At 45.4% G+C, this 21,372-nt stretch overlaps 1 protein-coding gene across 3 annotated transcripts in view; it reads left to right on the forward strand.

Moving 5' to 3' along the window:
* PCGF3 (polycomb group ring finger 3) overlaps positions 1-21,372 on the forward strand; it is a 90,995-nt gene that overhangs the window by 28,011 nt on the left and 41,612 nt on the right. For all 3 annotated transcript variants that reach the window (XM_049886557.1, XM_049886559.1, XM_049886558.1), the window contains 2 exons: positions 997-1,038; positions 5,763-5,916. The gene's annotated coding sequence lies outside the window, so the exon portion shown is untranslated. The remainder of the gene's footprint in view (positions 1-996; positions 1,039-5,762; positions 5,917-21,372) is intronic.

Here is a 21,372-nt window from a genome sequence, read left to right on the forward strand (position 1 = left end):
AGGGAAGAGAAATTACCTTTCTCTTTTCTAAGTGGTTCTTAGATCATTTGGCACCGAGTGTTTCTTCTGTTTAAGTGTTGCAATGATTCTTTGTAAAAAATGAAGTCTGGTCACTTCATTGCCCTGCTAGGATACCCTCCCGTAATGTCTTCATGCTGAGAAGAAATCCCCAGGCCTCAGATGATGGGTAGAATGACTTTGTGGCCTCCTCTCCTGACCTGCCTTTGCTCAGCCACCCTGGCCTCACTATGTCCCTTGATGGTGCTGAGCCTTGGCTGCCTCAGGGCCTTTGCTCTTGCTGATCTCCTGTCTGGAGCATTCCTCCCCAGATAACTCAGCTGCTCCCTGAGGTGTGTGCAGAAGCTCTTACCCATCCTAAGATGGCAGCTGTTCCTCTCCCCCTTCCTTTATTCTGCCTTACTGTCTTCGTGTCTCTCTCAGTCTCCTGGGACTGCCATAACAAAATACCACAAAGCGGGTAGGTTTAAAACAGAGAAATGCATTCTTTTACAGTTTTGGAGATGAGAAATTCAAATTCAGGGGGGTCTGCAGTGCTACGAGTGGTGCTTTCTCTTGCCTGCATTTTTCTCTCTGACTTTCTGGAAGATCCTTCCTTGTCTCCTTTAGTTTCTGTAGCCCTGGGTGTCTCTTGCCACTCCAGAGAGCTGTGTCCGCTCCTGCCCATGTGTCTCATACCTCGGGGCTGGGCTTAGACCCGCAGTGATGGTAATGAGACCTACCCATTTCTCTGTGTTGGATCCTAGTTTTTCACTGTCGTTAATTTTTCTTTTTCTTTTGGTGGTTTTAAGAAAGTACACGAACAGACCTGTTTAAATCAACAAAGCTGAAGCTGCTAATCTGGGGGGCGGGGCAAATACAGTGTGGATTGCACGTCCTTGTGGGCCTGCGATGTCCATGGCCCGTGGTGTCGTGGTGGAGTAGGCCCTTCCGCTCAGTGCTGTAGATGGTAACGTCACTCTCTGCTTCTCTCCACAGGCTTTCAAAATGTAGTATGCGATTCTAGGCTGCCACTTACAGGTGAGTGTGACTTAAACTTTAAATAGCTGGGTTTTTTTTTTTTTCCCTTGTTTCAATGCATGTAAATTGATTAAATTTACCTTTAATCATACTTTGTAATAAGTATATTGTAGCCATAGGAAAAACAGTCAATTCCTCATTAAAAAAAAATAAAGTTGCCTTCGAGTGGATTCCAACTCACAGCCTCCAGCCATTCTCCTGCTATGCGTGTAGCCCGCTGGATGTAACACTGTCTCTTTGAGGCCCCTGGTCTGTTTTACCTCAGCTTCATTCTGTTACGAAGTTTCAGGGAGCAAAGGGACAATTTGACACTGCTTCCTAGTTGTCGTCAGCATTTGCCCTCTCCCAGATCCACCACGTTTGCCTGTGTGAACTTATTTTTGAGTGAGCTTTTCCTGCACCTACAGTACACCTGTCCAACTGTCCCCAGAGGCCCCAGCAGCTGGCCCCACCCACCGCCAGGAAGCAGGGGTTGGTCTGTACGGGCAGTTGTGTGCTTTTGCGGGGTTTGAGGACACCTGTATCAAACCCTGCTCAAATACACACATACACACACGCACACACATGCATACACACACACAGCCTGAGGATATCCAGAATAGGATTCTTCTGGATCCATCCTCTGTTCCATAAAGGAGCCATGGGTTCCCTCCTGGCTGTGGCTGAGCCCAGGGACAGACCAAGGAGGGATGTGCAGCAGAGATGGATGAGGGCTCTTGTCTCTTCTCTCAGAGGCCTGCATATTAATTTTGGCTGGCACGTTTATCTTTTGGTTGTGATGAGTACTTTTTTTTCTTTGAAGAACAAAATCCATCTCTCCTTTTAACTGATAAACCAAAAAACCAAACCCGTTGCTCTCCAGTCAATTCTGACTCATACCAACTATATAGGACAGAGTAGAACTGCCCCACAGAGTTTCTAAGGCTGTAATCTTTATGGAAGCACACACCCACATCTTTCTCCCAAATTGCCGCTGGGAGGTTCGAAACACCGACCTTTTGGTTAGCAGATGAGCGTTTAACCATTGTGCCACCAGGGCTCCATTTTAACTGATAGGTAGTTTGAAATGTTGCCCCACCTGTCTGTCATTTTGTTGTACTGTGGGGACTTGCGTGTTGCTGTGATACTGGAACCTATGTCACCGATATTGCACATACCAGCAGGATTACCCATGGTGGACAGGTTTCAGCAGAGCTTCCAGACTAAGGCAAACGAGGAAGAAGGACCTGGCAGTCTCCTTCTTAAAAAAATTGGCCAGCGAAAACCTTATGAATACTAGTGGAGCATTGTCTGACATAGTGCCAGAAAATGAGCCCCTCAGATTTCAAGGCACTCAGAACATGACTGAGGAAGAGCTACCTCCTCAAAGTATAGTCAACTTTAATGACATGGATGGAGTCAAGCTTTCAGGATCTTCATTTGTTGATGCGGCATGACTCAGAATGAGAAAAAATAGTTGCAAAAATCCATTAATAATCAGAGCATGGAATGTACAAAGTATGAATCTAGGAAGATTGGAAATTATCAGAAATGAAATGGAATGCATGAACATCGACATCCTAGGCATTACTGAGCTGAAATGGACTGCTATTGACCATATTGAATCGAACAGTCATATGGTATGCTATGCCGGGAATGACAACTTGAAGAGGAATGGCGTTGGGTTCATTGTCAAAAAGAACATTTCGAGATCTATCCTGAAGTTCATCACTATCAGTGATAGCATAATATCCATACACCTACAAGGAAGACCAGTTAGTACAACTGTTATTCAAATTTACACATCAACCACCAAGCCCAAAGATGAAGAAATTGAAGATTTTACCAGCTGCTACAGTCTGAAATTGATCGAACGTGTAATCAGGATGCATTGATAATTACTGGTGACTGGAATGTGAAAGTTGGAAACAAAGAGGGAGGATCCGTAGTTGGAAAATAGTGCCTTGGTGATAGAAAGATGCTGGAGATCACGTAATAGAATTTTCCAATGACTTCTTCATTGGAAATACCTTTTTTCACCAACATAAATGGCAACTATACACATGGACCTTGCCAGATGGAATACACAGAAATCAAATTGACCACATCTGTGGAAAGAGACGATGAAAAAGCTCCGTATCAGTCAGAACAAGGCCAGGGACCAACTGTGGAACACACACCGTCAGTTACTTATATGCAAGTTCAAGTTGAAACTGAAGAAAATTAGAACAAGTCCATGAGAGCCAAAGTATGACCTTGAGTATATCCCACCTGAATTTAGAGACCATCTCAAGAATAGATTTGAAGTGTTGAACACTAATTACCAAAGACCAGATAAGTCGTTGAATGATGTCAGTGACATTGTACATGAAGAAAGCAAGAAGTCATTAAAAAGACAAAAAAGAAGAGACCAAAATGGATGTCAGAAGAGACTCTGAAATTTTGCTCTTGGACGTTGAGTAGCTAAAGCAAAATGAAGAAATGATGAAGTAAAAGAGCTGAACAGAAGATCCCAAAGGGCGTCTTGAGAAGACAAAGTGTTATAACAACATGTGCAAAGAACTGGAGATAGAAAACCAAAGGGGAAGAACACGCTCGGTGTTTCTCAAGCTGAAAGAACTATAGGAAAAATTCAAGCCTTGAGTTGCAGTGGTGAGGATCCTACAGGGAAAACATCGAACGACGCAGGAAGCATCAAGAGAAGATGGAAGGAATACACAGAGTCACTATACCAAGAAGAATTGGTTGAAGTTCAACCGTTTCAGGAGGCAGCATATGATCAGGAACCGATGGCACTGAAGGAAGAGGTCCAAGCTGCCCTGAAAGCATTGGTGAAAAATAAGGCTCCAAGAATTGACAGAATATCAACTGAGATGTTTCAACAAACGGACGTAGCACTGGAGGTGCTCCCTCGTCTGTGCCAAGAAATTTGGAAGACAGCTACCTGGACAACCACTGGAAGAAATCCATATTTGTGCTTATTCCCAAGAAAGGTGATCTAACCGAATGCAGAAATTATCAAACAGTATCACACACAAGTAAACTTTTGCTGAAGATCATTCAAAAGCAGCTGCAGCAGTGTATCGCCAGGGAGCTGCCAGGAGTCCGAGCCCGCTTCGGAGGGGGACGCGGAACCAGGGATGTCATCGCTGGTGTCAGATGGAGCCTGGCTGAAAGCACAGAGTACCAGAAGGATGGTCACCTGTGTTTTACTGACTATGCAAAGGCGTTAAACTGTGTGGATACTAACAAATTACGGATAACCCTGCGAAGAATGGGAATTCCCGAACACTTGATTGTGCTCATGAGGAACCTATATGTAAATCAAGAGGCAGTCATTTGAACAGAACAAGGGGATACTGTGTGGTTTAAAGTCAGGAAAGGTGTGTGTCCGGGTTGTATCCTCTCACCATACCTATTCAGTCTGTACACTGAGCAAGTAATCCGAGAAGCTGGACTCTATGAAGGAAAACGGGGCATCAAGATTGAAGGAAGACTGCATTATGCAGATGACACAGCCTTGCTTGCTGAACGTGAAGAGGACTTGAAGCACTTACTGATGAAGATCAAAGACCACAGCCTTCAGTATGGATTATACCTCAACGTAAAGAAAACAAAAATCCTCACAACTGGACCAATGAGCAACATCATGATAAATGGAGAAAAGATGGAAGTTGTCGAGGATTTCGTTTTACTTGCATCCACAGTCAGCACCCATGGAAGCAGCAGTCGAGAAATCAAAAGATGCATTGCATTGGGCAGATCTGCTGCAAACAACCCCTTTAAGGTGTTGAAAAGCAGGTATGTCACCTTGAAGACTAGGGTGTGCCTGACCCAAGCCATGGTGTTTTCAGTCAAAGCTGGACAGTGAATAAGGAAAACTGAAGAATTGACACCTTTGAATTGTGGTGTTGGCGAAGAATGTACCACAGACTGCCGAAAGAACGAACAGATCTGTCTTGGAAGAAGTACAACTAGAATGCTCCTTAGAAGCAAGGATGGCGACACTACATCTCACATACTTTGGACATGTTATCTGGAGGGATCAGTCCCTGAGAAGGACATCATGCTTGGTAACATAGAGAGTCAGTGAAAAATAGGAAGACCCTCAATGAGATGGACTGACACAGTGGCTGAAACAGTGGACTCAAGCGTAACAACGATCCTGAGAATGGCACAGGACCAGGCAGTGTTCTGTTCTGTTGTACGTGGGGTTGCTAGGAGTCAGAGCCAACTCGATGGCACCTGACAACAACAGTTGGAGGTGTTTCTTTTGGTTCAAGTAAAGACCTACCAAGAAAACCAAACACGCTGCTGTCGAGTCTGTTCCAATCCCAGACAGCCCCACGTGCTACAAAATACAACTGCCTTATAGGGTTTTCTTGCCTGTAATCTTTGTGGAAGCAGATTGCCAGGCCATTCCTCTGCAGCGCCACAGGGTGTGTTTGAACCGCCAACCTTTAGCTGAACACAAACCATTTACACCACCCAGGGACCTTTGAAGTCAATTCCTTATATAGTTCTTTTAAAATATTATTTTTGATAACTCTGTGCAGCAGATTAGGAAAAATTATATTTATGTGTCTGTATATAGATACTTACATTTTGCTCTTGACTGGTATTTCTGGTTGGCTGTTTACTCCTGTGAATACTGGCAATCACTGGTAAAAATGTACTTACGGGATTGTATGCGATCCGACATAAATAGCATGAAATGAAGTAACAGGTGCCCATTTCCATTCTAGAAAATGGGAAAAAAGCCAGGGACCGAAGGAAGGAGCAGACGTGCAGAACCTGAGTACAGAGTGAAGCAGCTAACAAGAAGCAGTAACGTGGAAACCATCGCCTAAAGCGATCCATGCGAAGGCAGAGAGGAGGAGAACCCGGCATCTAGAGGAGGTGAGTCCCGGGGCTTACAGCCACGCTGGTTCCCCTCCACTCTGTGTGTTTGCTTTCTTGGGTGGGGAAGGGTTGGCAACTACAAGAAGCCCAGCTCTCAGAACAGGTTTTCATGTTCATTTTTCACTGCTTAATTTCCTTGGTATCCTTGCGTCTTTGCCTACCTCTTTCCTGTTAAAGGTACTGTGAACAAAACTAAACTGAAAAGTAGGCCTCGATTTTTGATGGTGATTGCACCATTTGCCAAGGATCTTGGGGCTCTTTTTGGTTGTGGTTTACCTGACTCCTGCCCACCTGGTGTCCAGGGAGGAAGTGTTGTGCAGGGGATGGGTGGGGGGAGCGGAGTGCTGGCTGAAGCAGTAGTGGTCCACCAGAGCAGTAATCACAGTGGACATCAGCTGAGCATTTGTTGCACACTGGACCCCACCCTAAATGCGGCTCCTCCTCTGCCTTGAAGAAGGAGTGTGATGACTGTTGGAGCTAGGTTTGTCCACCTGTCCAAATGTGAAGCCCTTTGTGTGAGTAGGGTGGGAAGGATCTGGGCTGAGAGTAGAGGCCAGGCCTTGGTCCTCTGACCCTTGGCTCCTTAGGCCACCATGAGCCTCTTAGACCTACCCAGCAAGGTGTTGCCTGTGAGTCCAGCTCTGTCCCCTGGCCCTTCCTGGGCTGGCTCTGGGCTGGGCCTGAGCCAGACGCTGCACATGGGGCAGCCTGTTCCTTCTTGTCTCTCATCACCTGGACAGTTTTGACAGGTGGAAAGCCTGCTTTGGGTGAGCAGGAAGGAGGTGGTCAGGGATGACCCCTCAATCTCCGACCCACGTCAGGATGGCGGGGTGTGGTTTACCAAGCTTGGACACCATGGAGTGAGTCCAGGCACAGGAGGGAGAACGTGAACTCTGTTTGGGGATGTTGTTTGAGAAGCAGGTGTGACAGTCCAACAGAGATGTTGCGTAGGCAGATGGATACATGTGGAACTCAGCAGAGTGTCCTGGCCTGGGTGTAGGTACTCGGTGGTAATTATTGTGTAACTGAAGTGACAGAATGAGATAAGGTAGCTGTGAGTTGGTGACTGCCTGCCCTTTGGACCACGAGATTGTGACAGCTCTTCCTTTTCACAAAAGAAAATGCAGCAGGAGTGATGGCATGTTGTAGAGGAATTTCAGCAGTAAAATAAGAATATTGTTGGGTTGTGTATTGGCGAGGCCACTCTAGTTGCAGATGGTAGGGTCCAGGGATATCAGGGCCTGGCCCCCTGTTGCAGCTCTGCGTGCCTCTCCCCATCGGTGCCCAGTGACTGTGCTAGATCCAGGCTGGGTTCCGCTGCTCACAGGCCTGGCAGGGGAGCAAGAGGCCCTGCCTGTCCAGCATTCCAGAACTCCAGGGAACTCTGGCCAGACCGGATGGTATGCTCGTCCTGCTACCAGGTGCTATAGCCTGGGGTGGGCTGCATGTGGGTTGGCTGGGCCTGAGCCTTATGCCCACCCTCAGAGCCCAGGAGCACAGGACAGGGGACAGAGGAGGACTGTGCCTGCCAGCTGAGGGGAAGGCAGGATGGTGGGCAGAGGGTGTATAAACGCTAATGCAGGTCTAATCGTGGAACATTTGGTCTGCTGGCTTTAGTTGGGGATTTATCTCTTAGGGAAGAATTTTTTATTGTTGAATTTGTGATTAGAGTTTTCACACATCACCAAGTATTTCATGGTCATCTTTGTGACCAGTGTGTGAGCAGCCACGTAACCTAAGACTAAGGAGCAAAGACTGAAGTTGTCAAGGATTCCATTTTACTTGGATCAACAGTTAACACCCGTGGAAGCAGCAGCCCAGAAATCAAACAAGTATTGCATTGGGCAAATCTGCTGCAAAAAACCTCTTTAAAGTATTAAAAAGCAAAGATGTCACTTTGAGGACTAAGGTATGCCTCACCCAAGCCATACTGTTTTCAGTCACGTCATATGCATGTGAGAGCTGGACGAAGAATAAGGAAGATCAAAGAAGAATTGATACATCTGAATTATGGTGTTGCCAAAGAATATCGAATGTACTGTGGACTGCCAGAGAAGAAACAAATCTGTCTTGGAAGGAGACCAATAACTCAATTATAAAATGGGCAAAGGATATGAACAGGCACTTTACCAAAGAAGACATTCAAGCGGCTAACAGATACATGAGAAAATGCTCACAATCATCAGCCATTAGAGAAATGCAAATCAAAACTACAGTGAGATACCATCTCATCGCAACAAGGCTGGTGTTAAGCCAGAATGCTCCTTAGAAGTGAGGATGGGGAGACTTTGTCACACATAGTTTGGACACGTTATCAGGAGAGATCAGTCCCTGGAGAATGACATCATGTTTCGTAAAGTAAACGGTGAGCGGAAAAGAGGAAGACCATCATAAATACTTAGGAATAAATCTAACCAGAGATGTAAAAGACCTATACAAAGAAAACTACAAGACATTACTGCAAGAAAACAAAAGAGACCTACGTAAGTGGAAAAAGTACCTTGCTTATGGATAGGAAGACTCAACATTGTGAAAATGTCTGTTCTACCCAAAGCGATCTACAGATACAATGCAATGCTGATCCACATTCCACTGGCATTTTTTAATGAGATGGAGAAACAAATTACCAACTTCATGTGGAAACAGAAGAGGCCCGAATAAGTAAAGCATTACTAAAAAAGAAGAATGAAGTGGGAGACCTCACACTACCTGATTTTGTTGTTGTTGTTGTTGTTAGGTGCCGTTGAGTCGGTTCCAACTCATAGCGACCTTATGCACAATGGAATGAAACACGGCCTCGCCCTCCGCCATCCTTACAATCATTGTTATGCTTGAGCTCATTGTTGCAGCCACTGTGTCAATCCACCTTGTTGAGGGTCTTCCTGTTTTCTGCTGACCCTGTGCTCTGCCAAGCATGATGTCCTTCTCCAGGGACTGATCCCTCCTGACAACATGTCCAAAGTATGTAAGACACAGTCTCGCCATCCTTGCCTCTAAGGAGCATTCTGGCTTTACTCCTTCCAAGACAGATTTGTTCATCCTTCTGGCAGTCCATGGTATATTCAATATTCTTCGCCAACACCACAATTCAAAGGCATCAATTGTTCTTCGGTCTTCCTTATTCATTGTCCAGCTTTCACATGCATATGATGTGATTGAAAATACCATGGCTTCGGTCAGGCGCACCTTAGTCTTCAGGGTGACATCTTTGCTCTTCAACACTTTGAAGAGGTCCTTTGCAGCACATGTACCCAATGCAATGCACCTTTTGATTTCTTGACTGCTGCTTCCATGGCTGTTGATTGTGGATCCAGGTAAAATGAAATCTTTGACAACTTCAATCTTTTCTCCGTTTATCATGATGTTGCTCATTGGTCCAGTTGTGAGGATTTTTGTTTTCTTTATGTTGAGGTGTAATCCGTACTAAAGGCCGTGGTCTTTGATCTTCATTAGTAAATGCTTCAAGTCCTCTTCACTTACAGCGAACAGGATTGTGTCACCTGCATAACGCAGGTTGTTAACGAGTCTTCCTCCAACCCCGTTCTTCTTCAGACAGTCCAGCTTCTCATATTATTTGCTCAGCATACAGATTGAATAGGTATGGTGAGAGAATACAACCCTGACGCGTGCCTTTCCTGACCTTAAACCAGTCGGTATCCTCTTGTTCTATCCGAACAACTGCCTCTTGATCTATGTAAAGGTTCCTCATGAGCACAATTAAGTGTTCTGGAATTCCATTCTTCGCAATGTTATCCATAATTTTTTATGATCCACACAGTTAAATGCCTTTGCATAATCAATAAAACACAGGTAAACATCCTTCTGGTATTCTCTGCTTTCAGCCAGGATCCATCTGACATCAGCAATGATATCCCCGGTTCCACATCCTGTTCTGAAACCAGCCCGAATTTCTGGCAGTTCCTTGTCGATATACTGCTGCAGCCGTTTTTGAATGATCTTCAGCAAAATTTTGCTTGCGTGTGATATTAATGATATTGTTCTACAATTTCCACATTCGGTTGGATCACCTTCTTGGGAATAGGCATAAATATGGATCTCTTCCAGTCAGTTGGCCAGGAAGCTGTCTTCCATATTTCTTGGCATAGGCGAGTGAACACCTCCAGCGCTGCATCTGTTTGTTGAAACATCTCAATTAATATTCCATCAATTCCTGGAGCCTTGTTTTCCACCAATCCCTTCAGAGCACCTTGGACTTCTTCCTTCAGTACCATTGGTTCCTGATCATATTCCACCTCTTTAAATGGTTGAACATCGACTAATTCTTTTTGGTATAATGACTCTGTGTATTCTTTCCATCTTCTTTTGATGCTTCTTGTGTCATTTAATATTTTCACCATAGAATCCTTCACTATTGCAACTCAAGGCTTGAATTTTTTCTTCAGTTCTTTCAGCTTGAGAAATGCTTAACATGTTCTTCCCTTTTGGTTTTCCATCTCCAACTCTGTGCACGTGTCATTATAATACTTTACTTTGTCTTCTCGAGACATCATTTGAAGTCTGCTGTTTACTTCTTTTACTTCATCAATTCTTCCTTTTGTTTTAGCTGCTCGACGTTCGAGAGCAAGTTTCAGAGTCTCCTCTGACACCCATCTTGGCCTTTTCTTTCTTTCCTGTCTTTTCAGTGACCTCTTGCTTTCTTCATGTATGATGTCCTTGATGTCATTCCACAATTCATCTGGTCTTCGGTCACTGGTGTTCAATGCGTCAAATCTATTCTTCAGGTGGTCTCTAAATTCAGGTGGGATATACTCAAGGTCATAATTTGGCTCTCGTGGACTTGCTCTGATTTTCTTCAGTTTTAACTTGAACTTGCATATGAGCAATTGATGGTCTGTTCCACACTTAGCCCCCGGCCTTGTTCTGACTGATGATATTGAGCTTTTCCATCGTCTCTTTCCACAGATGTAGTCAATTTGATTTCTGTGTGTTCCATCTGGTGAGGTCCACATATATAGTCACCATTCATGTTGGTGAAAGAAGGTATTTGCAATGAAGAAGTCGTTGGTCTTGCAAAATTCTATTATTCGATCTCCGGTATTGTTTCTATCACCAAGGCCTGATTTTAGGACTTACTATACCACCACAGTAGTCAAAACAGCTTGGTACTGGTACAATACCAGATACATTAGACCAATGGACCAGAATTGAGAATCCAGACATAAATTCATCTGTATACAAGCAGCTGATATTGGACAAAGGCCCAAAGTCCGTTAAATGAGGAAAAGACAGTCTTTTTAACAAATGGTGCTGGCATAACTGGATATCCACCTGCAAAAAAATGAAAGAAGACATATACCTCACACTGTGCACAAAAAGTAACTGAAAATAGATCAGAGACCTAAAAATAAAATCTAAGATGATAAAGATCATGGAAGAAAAATAGGGACAATGCTAGGTGCTCTAAAACATGGCATAACCAATATACAAAACATTACTAACAATGCACAAACACCAGAAAAGAAACTAGATAACTGGGAACTCCTAAAAATCAAACACTTAGGCTCATCAAAAGACTTCACCAAAGAGTAAAAAGGAACCTTTGGACTGGGAAAAAATTTTTGACTTTGACAAATCCAGTCAATGTCTGATCTCTGAAACCTCCAAGATACTGCAAAACCTCAACAACATAAAGACAAATAACCCAATTTAAAAATGGGCAGAGGATATGAACAGGCACTTCACCGAAGAAGACATTCAGGTGGCTAACAAATACGTGAGAAAATGCTCACAATCATTAGCCATTAGAGAAATGCAAACCAAGACTACAATGAGATATCATCCTACCCCAACAGGGCTGGCATTAATCCAAAAAACAAAATAATAAATGCTGGAGGCGTTGTGGAGAGACTGGAACACTTTAACACTGCTGGTGGAAATGTAAAATGGTACAGCCATTTTGGAAATCAATTTGGTGCTTCCTTAGAAAGCTAGAAATAGAAGTACCATACAATCCAGCAATCCCACTCTTTGGAATATATCCTAGAGAAACAAGAGCCTTCATGCAAATACGTGTATGCACACCTACGTTCATTGCACCACTGTTTACAATAGCAAAAAGATGGAAGCAACCAAGGTGCCCATCAATGGATGAATGGATAAACAAATTATGGTATATCCTGACAATGGGATACTATTAAACGATAAAGAAAAATGATGAATCTGTGAAACATCTCATAATATGGAGGAATCTAGAGGCATTATGCTGAGTGGAATTGGTTGCGAAAGGACAAATACTGTATGAGACCACTATAATAAAACCTCAAGAAAAGGTTTAAACACAGAAGAAAACATTCTTTGATGGTCACGAGGGTGGGGAGGGGGGGAGAAGGGTATTCACTAACTAGATAGTAGATAAGAATTATTTTAGGAGAAGGGAAGGGCAACACGCAATAGAGGGAAAGTCAGCACAGCTGGACTAATGCAAAAGCTAAGAAGTTTCCTAAATACAACCAAACACTTAGAGGGACAGAGTAGCCGGGGCAGGGGTCTGGAGACCATGGTTTCAGGGGACATATAGGCTAATTGACATAACAAAGTGTATTAAGAAAACGTCTGCATTCCACTTTGGTGAGTGGCATCTGGAGTCTTAAACACTAGCAAGTGGCCATCTAAGATGCATCAATTGGTCTCAACCCACCTGGAGCAAAGGAGAATGAAGAACACCAAAGACACCAGGAAAATATGAGCCCAAGAGAAAGAAAGGGCCACATAAACCAGGGACTCCATCAGCCTGAGACTAGAAGAAGAGATGGTGCCTGGTTACCACCAATGACTGCTGTGACAGGGAACACAACAGAGAATCCCCGATGGAGCAGGAGAAGAGTGGGGTGCTGTCATGGGTTGAATTGTGTCCCCCAAAAAATATGTGTCGACTTGATTAGGCCATGATTCCCAGTATGGTGTGGTTGTCCTCCATTTTGTGGTGGTAATTTTTGTGTGTGTGTGTGTGTGTGTATTGATTGTTTAATGAGAAACTAATTTGGTCTGCAAACTTTCACCTAAAGCACAATAAAAGAAAAAAAAAAGAACACCCCACACCCATACTGCCATGTGGTGGCAGAGAAAGTGGTGAGAGGCAGGGAGTGAGGGGCACAAAGTCCTTCCTTTTGTAATGAGGAGATAGGTACGCTAGTAGTATCAAAGAGTGCCAGAGAGCGAATCTGACTCGTTGGTTATAACCACATCTGCATTCACTAAACATTTTTTGAGATTCTGATCTAGGAAATGGGTGTCATATAGATGTGATTCAGACAAGGCTCCTCCTCTCCAAGCAGTTTTTCCTTTCTTCCTCTTTGTATTTCCCTGTTCTCCTCGCTCAGCAAACGCTTGCCCTTTCCCGCCTTGACCTGCTTAGCTTCATCAAGGTGGAAAAGCAGATGCTGCACACAGACAGCCTTGAGTTCAAATCCTTGTTTTGCCATTATTGGCCTTGTGACCTCAGAAAAGCTATTTGGTCTCATTTTGCCTCATTTTCCTCATATGTCAAACTGGAATAATATTATTTAGCTCTTCAGGCTGTTAAGAAAATTAGAGACAACAAACAAAATACTTTGAAAAACACTTGGCAACATGTTCAATAAATAACAGCAATTAATATTACTATGGCTTCCATCAATGTCCTCGCGTAGTTAGAATACTGTGATGATGAAATATGATGTATAGGCTTCTGACTAAATCAAGAGCAGAAAGGCCTTGGTAATTTAACAACACAAAACAACCAAAAACATTTTGGTGCAGGAGACACTGGATGTAACAGAGAACTCTTCCCTACCTGTACGTACTCCCTTACCTATCGTACCTAAGCCCATGCTTTTAAATACCCTTACTCTATTGAACCAACACCTACCACTTGTCATTGTGCCAATTCCAACTCATGGCAACCGCATGTGTGTCAGAGTAGTACTACACCCCATAGGATTTTTCAGTGGCTGATATTTTGGAAATAGATTGCCAGGTCTTTCTTCCAAGGAGCTTTTTTTTTTAAATAATTTTTATTGTGCTTTAAGTGAAAGTTTACAAATCAAGTCAGTCTTTCACATATAAATTTATATACACCTTACTACACACTCCCATTTACTCTCCCTCTACCGAGTCAGCCCGCTCCCTCCTTCCAGTCTCTCCTTTTGTGACCGTTTTGCCAGTTTCTAACCCTCTCTACTCTCCCATCTCCCCTCCAGACAGGAGATGCCAACACAGTCTCAAGTGTCCACCTGGTACAGGTAGCTCACTCCTCACCAGCATCTCTCTCCAACCAATTGTCCAGTCCCTTCCATGTCTGATGAGTTGTCTTCGGGAATGGTTCCTATCCTGGGCCAACAGAAGGTTTGGGGACTATGACCGCGGGGATTCTTCTAGTCTCAGTCAGACCATTAAGTCTGGTCTTTTTATGAGAATTTGGGGTCTGCATCCCACTGATCTCCTGCTCCCTCAGGGGTTCTCTGTTATGCTCCCTGTCAGGGCAGTCATCAGTTGTGGCCGGGTACCATCTGGTTCTTCTGGTCTCAGGATGATGTAAGTCTCTGGTTCATGTGGCCCTTTCTGTCTCTTGGGCTCATAGTTGTCATGTGACCTTGGTGTTCTTCGTTCTCCTTTGATCCAGGTGGGTTGAGACCAATTGATGTGTCTTAGATGGCCGCTTGTTAGCATTTAAGACCCCAGATACCACACTTCAAAGTGGGATGCAGAATGTTTTCTTAATAGAATTTATTTTGCCCATTGACTTAGATGTCCCCTGAAGCCATAGTCCCCAAACCCCCGCCCTTGCTCAGCTGACCTTCGAAGCATTCAGTTTATCCCAGAAACTTCTTTGCTTTTGGTCCAGTCCAGTTGAGCTGACCTTCTGTGAATTGAGGATTGTCCTTCCCTTCACCTAAAGTAGTTCTTACCTACTATCTAATCAGTAAATAACCCTCTCCCACCCTCCCTCCTTCCCCCCTCTCGTAACCACAAAAGAACGTGTTCTTCTCAGTTTAAACTATTTCTCAAGATCTTATAATAGTGGTCTTATACAATATTTGTACTTTTGCATCTGACTAATTTCACTCAGCATAATGCCTTCCAGGTTCCTCCATGTTACGAAATGTTTCACAGATTCATCACGGTTCTTTATTGATGCGTAGTATATTCCATTGTGTGAATATACCATAATTTATTTATCCATTCATCCGTTGATGGACACCTTGGTTGCTTCCAGCTTTTTGCCATTGTAAACGGTGCTGCAATAAACATGAGTGTGCATATATCTGTTCGTGTAAAGGCTCGTATTTCTCTAGGATATGTTCCAAGGAGTGGGATTTCTGGGTTGTATGGTAGTTCTATTTCTAACTTTTTAAGGAAGCGCCAGATAGATTTCCAAAGTCGTTGTACCATTTTACATTCCCACCAGCAGTGTATAGGTGTTCCAATCTCTCCGCAGCCTCTCCAACATTTATTATTTTGTGTTTTTTGGATTAATGCCAGCCTCGTTGGAGTGAGATGGAATCTCAATGTAGTTTTAATTTGCATTTCTCTAATGGCTAATGATCGAGAGCATTTTCTCATGTATCTGTTAGCTGCCTGAATATCTTCTTTAGTGAAGTGCGTGTTCATATCCTTTGCCCACTTTTTGATTGGGTTGTGTCTTTTTTTGTGGTTGAGTTTTAACAGAATCATATAGATTTTAGAGATCAGGCGCTGGTCAGAGATGTCATAGCTGAAAATTTTTTCCCAATCTGTAGGTGGTCTTTTTACTCTTTTGGTTGTGGTAGTAATTTTATGTTGAGAGGATTAGGGTGGGATTGTAACACCACCCTTACTCAGGTCAGATCCCTGATCGGAGTTGCCCTGGGGCGTGGCCTGCATCACCTTTTATCTCCCAAGAGATAAAAGGAAAGGGAAGTACCCAGAGAGTTGGGGACCTCACACCACCAAGAAAGAAGCACCGGGAGCAGAGCACATCTTTTAGACCCAGGGTTACTGTGCAGAAAAGCTCCTGGTCCAGGGGAAGACTGATGAGAAAGACCTTCCTCCAGACCCGACAGAGAGAGAAAGCCTTCCCCTGGAGCCAACGCCGTGAATTTGGACTTGTAACCTACTAGACTGTGAGAAAATAAATTTCTCTTCGTTAAAGCCATCTACTTGTGTTATTTGTTACAGCAGTACTAGATAAGTAGGAGAGAATTTGGTACCAAGAGAGTGGGGTGCTGCTGTAACAGATACCGAAAATGTGGAAGTGGTTTTGAAATTGTGAATCGATAGAGGAGCTGCAGTGACAGACGGCCGGCAGCAGCAGAAGACCAGTGGCAGCAGCAGCAGAACCAGGAGACCAGGTGGAGCCGACCCATGGAGTGAGAGAGCTGAGTGTAGGTGCGCAGGAGGCTTCCTGGCGGAGCGGGGTGCCTCTAGGCACTTATCGGTGGAGCTACAGAGCTTTGGAACACTTGCCGCAGCACGGCAGATGCAGGTGTGAGGGCCAAGGACCCAAGAGGCCAAGAAACCAGGAAGCAGGCTGAAGAGACAAGGAACACAAGAAGCTGAGCTGCCACCATCTCAAAAGGTATGGCTATGACCTCAGGGGTTTCAAGGGGTGGAGTTGCCACTCAGATGGTTGAGGAAAATGGTGTGCCTAAAGCCGAAGGGTGCTCCTTGGAAACTCTATGGGGCAGTTCTACTCCAGCCTATAGGGTCGCTATGAGTCGGAATCGACTCGACGGCAGTGGGTTTGGTTTTTGGCTTTAAAGCTGAGGGAGCAGAGTTGCTGTCCCAGTGGGCTTGGAAGGCAGAGGTGATGCCCAGGGCCAAGGGGCCTCCACTCAAAATCCGGAGAGTGTGGCCAATTCCTAGAGTCTGGAGGGCAGAGCCGTTGTGTAAATGGTCTCAGAGAACAGAGGATTATTTTCAAAGCCTTCAGGGCTAATCTCACGTGTTCTGCTGACTTGCTTGGTGCCTGTTGTGCCTTCTTTGCTCTCAGTTTCTCCTGTTTGTAGTGGAAATGCCTAGCTTGTGCCTGTTCTGCCGTTGTACCGCTGGGAGCAAATAACTTGTATTCTAGATTCCACAGATGAAAAGGAATTTTTGGATTTTGGACTCAGAGTTAAGACTTTTTTTATGATATGATGGGGTGAATATGTTTTTCATGTTGCAAGGATGTGATTTTTTGGGGAGCCAAAGGGTAGAATGTCTCGGATTGAATTGTGTCCCCCCCAAAATATGTGTCAGCTTGGTTAGGCCATGATTCCCAGTATGTGTGGTTGTCCTCCATTTTATGATTGTAATTTTATGTTGAGAGGATTAGGGTGGGATTGTAACACCACCCTCACTCAGGCTACCTCCCTGATCGAAGGTAAAGGGAGTTGCCCTGGGGCAAAGGGAGTTGCCCTGGGGTGTGGCGTGCACCACCGTTTATCTCTCAAGATGAAAGGGAAGCAAGCAGAGAGTTGGGGACCTCATACCACCAAGAAAGAAGCACCGGGAGCAGAGCACATCTTTTAGACCTGGGGTTCCTGCACGGAAAAGCTCCTGGTCCAGGAGAAGATTGATGAAAAGGACCTTCCTCCAGAGCCGATAGAGAAAGCCTTCCCCTGGAGCTGAAGCCCTGAACTTGGACTTGTAGCCTCCTAGACTGTGAGAAAATAAATTGCTCTTTGTTAAAGCCTTCTGCTTGTGATATTTCTGTTACAGTAGCACTAGATGACTAAGACAGATGCGGACCTCAAATTCTATTAAAAAGACCAGACTTAATGGTCTGACTGAGACTGGAGGGACTCTAGAGGTCATGGTGCCCAGACTCTGTTAGCCCAAAACTAAAACTATTCTCAGTGCCTGCTCTGCAGACAAAGATTAGACTGGACTATAAGACATAAAATGATACCGGTAAAGAGTGTGCTTCTTAGCTCAAGTAGACACATGAGACTGTGGGCAGTTCGTGTCTGGAGGTGACATGAGAAGGCAGAGGGGGACAGGAGCTAGTTGAATGGACACAGGAAATAAAAGGTGGAGAGGAGGGGTGAGCTGTCACATAGGAGAGCACCTAGGGTCACATAACACTGTGTGCATAGGTTTTTATATGAGAAACTGACTTGAATTGTAAACTTGCACTTAAAGCACAATTAAAAAAAAAAAAGTGGGTAAGTAGGAAAACAAAAAAAAGAGGAAACCCCTCAATGAGATAGATTGACACAGTGGCTGCAACAGCGGGCTCAAACACAGCAATGATTGTGAGGATGGTGCAGGACTGGGCAGTGTTTCATCCTGTTGTACACAGGGTCGCTATGAGTCGGAAGTGACTTGACAGCACACAACAACAACTACACACTTAGCCAGTGCAGGCGGTTGGGGCGTCACATCTTCAGGCGTTCGTAGAGTTTACACAAAAACATTTCCAAATTGGCCATTTGTCTTCCCTAGTGCTGCTATAACAGAAATACCACAGGCAGGTGGCTTCAACAAACAGAAATTTATTTCTCACAGTTCTGGAGGCTCACGGACCGAATTCAGGGCTCTGACGCCAGGGGAAGGCTTTCTCTGTGTTTGTTCTGGAGGAAGGGCCTTGTGTCTTTCAGCTTCTGTTCCCTGGCTCCTTGATGATCTTCATGTGACGTGGCGTTTACCTTCCCCCACCCCTGCACACTTACTTAATCTGCTCATTTACACAGTAAAACCTACGAAAGCTAGAGCCTGTGTAAGGTAGATACCTGTCAGAGAAAGAAAACTCAAATAGTTTCCGCTAAAACGAGTGATAGAAAAGTGGTGAGATTGTACCCTGTCAGAGGTGGAAAACTTGTGAGATCTGGAAAAACAAGGCAGTCCCATTTGTTGAGTTCCAGCCCTCACAGGTTTCACTATACAGGTAGTCCCCAACTTACAACGGGGTTCCATTCTGACAGCTCCAGTATAAGTAGGTTCTGACGTAAGTCGAATACCTTTTTTTTTTTTAGTTTTCGTAATTATTGCCTTTTTTTTATTATCAGTATCTTTGTAAATGACAACATTGAACATCTTCCAGTGAACATCTGAGAATGATAACAGCAAATTATGCGTCGAAGCATTGTATGTAGTACACGTTACTGACGACAAGATGGACAAAAAAACAGATGGTCTTGGTCATAAGTGTGAAGTTCCTCATTACTTATCATGGTTCCTCATTACTTGTCACATCCCAAGTCAGGGACTACCTATATCTTAAAGGAGATTGATTTAAGACACACCCGACACTAATACTGCCCCATTAATATAACAAAGAAAGCGCATTCCCCAATGTTGTCATAACCACGGGTATGTTGTTTTTATGTGCGGTTGAGTCAGTTTGGACTCATAGTGACCCTATAGGACAGAGTAGACCTGGCCCATAGGGTTTCCAAGGAGCAGCTGGTGGATTCAAACTGCCAACCTCTTGGTTAGCAGCCAAGTTCTTAATCAATACACCACCAGGGTTTCCACCCACAGGTATAGGGGTTACGATTACAACACATATTTTGGGGAACACAGTTCAATCCATGACAGCCCTCTTCTGTGCTTTGGTTTTGCTTGGCAGTGATTCTAGGACTTCTCTCCCGTCTACACGTTACTCGTTATGTTTCCTTACCTACAAGGGGGCTGCTGCGTCTTTTCTCTGAGTCCCTTCTCAGAAGGTGAAAGTTACCAGCCAGGGCCAAGAGCAAGGACTCAGTGGCAACGTTTCAGCTCCTGCCGGCCTTTGATGTGGGCGTGGCTGCATGGAGATGAGGCTGCCTTCAGTAGATGTGTGGTAAAGGGGAGGGTGTGGTATAGACGAACCCCTGAGTTCCATTTCATCTTTCCTGAAATGCTAGTGAGCCCTGGTGGCGCACTGGTTAAGCACTCAGCTGCTAACCAAAAAGGTCAGTGGTTTGAACTTACTAGCCGCTCTGTGGGAGAAAGATGTGTCAGTCTGCTTCTGTGAAGATTTACAGCTTTGGAAACCCTACTGGGCAGTTCTGCTCTGTCCTACAGGGTCGCTGTGAGTCGGAATCCACTCTACAGCAGTGGGTTTGGGCTTAAAATGCTAGTACCAGCAGTACTTAAGGTTAGATGCTTAATGTCGGATTGCTTTACATGCAGTCACTCATTTAATCCTCACTTGTGAAAGGAAACTGAGGCACAGGACATCATGCTCCTCACCCTCGGCCACACAGTCTCTAAGTGTGGAGTTGGATTCAGACCCTGGCAGTCTGTCTATCTGTGTTGCCCGTCACTGCACCAGTTACAATGACATGTGACTAGGAGGTTGTTGGGCGTTTCCCTTTTCCCAATCAGTAATAAAGGAGGCCCTGGAATTGATTCAAATTTTGACTCCCTAGGCTGGGGTGGTGACCACATCTCTGGTCTGAGGGGGAAGGGGAGAGGGCGTAAGGCAGGTGTCCGGGAAGAGACGTCTTGGGGCATGTGGACACGCATCTTTGGGACGCGGGACAGCTGGCCTGGGTGCTGCTTGTCGGCTCTGTGTGCCTGGCTTCTGGGGTCCTCCGGCGCAGCCATGCTGGGCCTTGGGAGGCGCTCTCTCAGAAGGACTCAGGAGCTGTGGTAGAGATGTCTCTGCACCTCTTTAGGCTCCAGAGGGTATCGGAGCCTTAGCTAATTAATTAATAATGGTAATTTCATAGTAGTCTTGTGATGCTAGGTCCCGGGATAGTGCAAACAGTTTCTGCTTGGCTACTGAATGTTAGGGGTTTGAACCACCTAGTGGCGCAGAGGAAGAAAGGCCTGGTGATGTACTTCGTAAAGATTACAGCCAAGAGAGCCCCGGGGGGCAGTTTTACTCTGTAGCACGCGGGTCGCTAGGAGTCAGAACCAGCGCACGGGCAGCAGGTTTGCTTTTGTGTTGGTGTGACCGGGCCTTGGCCCAGGTGTGCAGAGGACGTGCTGTCAACGCACGGGCAGCAGGTTTGCTTTTGTGTTGGTGTGACCGGGCCTTGGCCCAGGTGTGCAGAGGACGTGCGGTCATTTTCCACATGAAGTCATGTCCGGTGTGAGGCCCGCCTGCCAGAGCGGCGGCAAGCCCATCTGAGAACTGAAGTGTTTCGTTCTCTGGAGGCAGAGCAGCAGAAAACACCCCCACTCCCCCGGCCCCCCGGAGGAGGGAGGTACTGGCCTTAGACTGGGTGGCCTTGGCAGCCCCGCCGCCCTGGTGAGTGTCCAGGGGCTGCAGGTCAGGCGGGCTGGGGAAGTCCCTGCCTGGAGACTGTTGGTTTCTTTGGCTGAGCACCTCCCATGTGACCCATCTAACCCCCGGAGCAGCCCTCCACGGTGTCCCTCACTGGCCTTGCCCACGGTGAAGACGCCAGCTCCCTCCGCCTCACCCCGAGCCCACGCTCTAACTCCCGCCCCTGCCACCTCGGGGCCTTGACATGTGCTTAGGAACCCCCCAAGAAGTGCTCTGTCTCCTGCCTTCTTCTGCACAGCCTGGTACAGCTGAGCGGGGTTCCTGTGGCACCTCAC

This window comes from Elephas maximus, chromosome 5 (genome assembly GCF_024166365.1).
Source record: "Elephas maximus indicus isolate mEleMax1 chromosome 5, mEleMax1 primary haplotype, whole genome shotgun sequence".
NCBI lineage: Eukaryota > Metazoa > Chordata > Mammalia > Proboscidea > Elephantidae > Elephas > Elephas maximus.